This window comes from Capsicum annuum, chromosome 1, assembly GCF_002878395.1.
Source record: "Capsicum annuum cultivar UCD-10X-F1 chromosome 1, UCD10Xv1.1, whole genome shotgun sequence".
Classification (NCBI taxonomy): domain Eukaryota; kingdom Viridiplantae; phylum Streptophyta; class Magnoliopsida; order Solanales; family Solanaceae; genus Capsicum; species Capsicum annuum.
Window position 1 is genome coordinate 250,530,155 of NC_061111.1, and position 1,069 is coordinate 250,531,223.

Below are 1,069 nucleotides of genomic sequence, written 5' to 3' on the forward strand. Positions count from 1 at the left end.
GGGATTATTCAAAATTCACTTAGTAACACACAACTAACAAAATTAAAACTTCTTAACTATACCACTACAAATCTGACAAATCCCTAAACATAACTCCCAAAAATACAACAACTTTGTATTATGAGTTAAAACCTTAAACGTAAACAACAAAAAGAGATTTAAATACCCAATTCAAAAATAACACAAAAAAAAAAGAAGATAAAATACATGTAAATGACAAACTGAATTTAGTAGCAACTTACCTCAACAATGATGTCAATTAAATTTGAAGGCAAAAGTCCCGAAGAGTTGGAAGCAACATCCACTGAGAGGCACGCTATGTCTTCATGAGAAGCAACATCCATTCTTTTTGTTAAGCGAGTTTGAAATTTTGAGAGAAATCAGATGAAGGGGAAGAGGAGCAAGGTAAAGGGTTTTGAGAAATGAGGAAAAAAGATGAACGAGAATTAACTGACAAAAATTCTAGAAAAAAAAAAGAGAAATTAAAAAAATTCTAAATAAAGATTAAAGATAAATGAATTTAAAAAAGGAAAGATAATGGTTGAAAAAAAAAGAAAAGAGAAGAAAAAATAATGGTTGAGACAAATAAATTAAAACATGAAAATAAAGTTAAAGGAAAAAATAAAAATTGAAAATAATAAAAATCACAATAATAAATTTAAAGGAAAAAAAAAGAGTGAAAAAAAGTAGAATAATAAAAGTAAAGGAAAAATTAAAAAGTGAAAATAATAAAAAATAAAATTTGAGAAATAAATGAGTATGGAAAGGTTAAAAATATATTTGAGGTGTGGATGGGGTAAAATGATACTTTTAGTATACTAAAAAGCAAGAAAGACTATTCTTCAAAGACATTCTTCTTTAGAGTCAAATATCTAAAACCATTCATATTTGGATCTATGACATGCAATTTCCTGATAATTACTCCTCCAAATAAATGGGTCATAGATTCGTTAATTCAAGTGCCTTAGACACATGTAATGCCCTTAGTAGTGTAACTTTTTCTTAGTATATATGTACTAATTAACTCTGATAATAGCACTTTAATAAAGTAACCAACTTGTTATTTAGT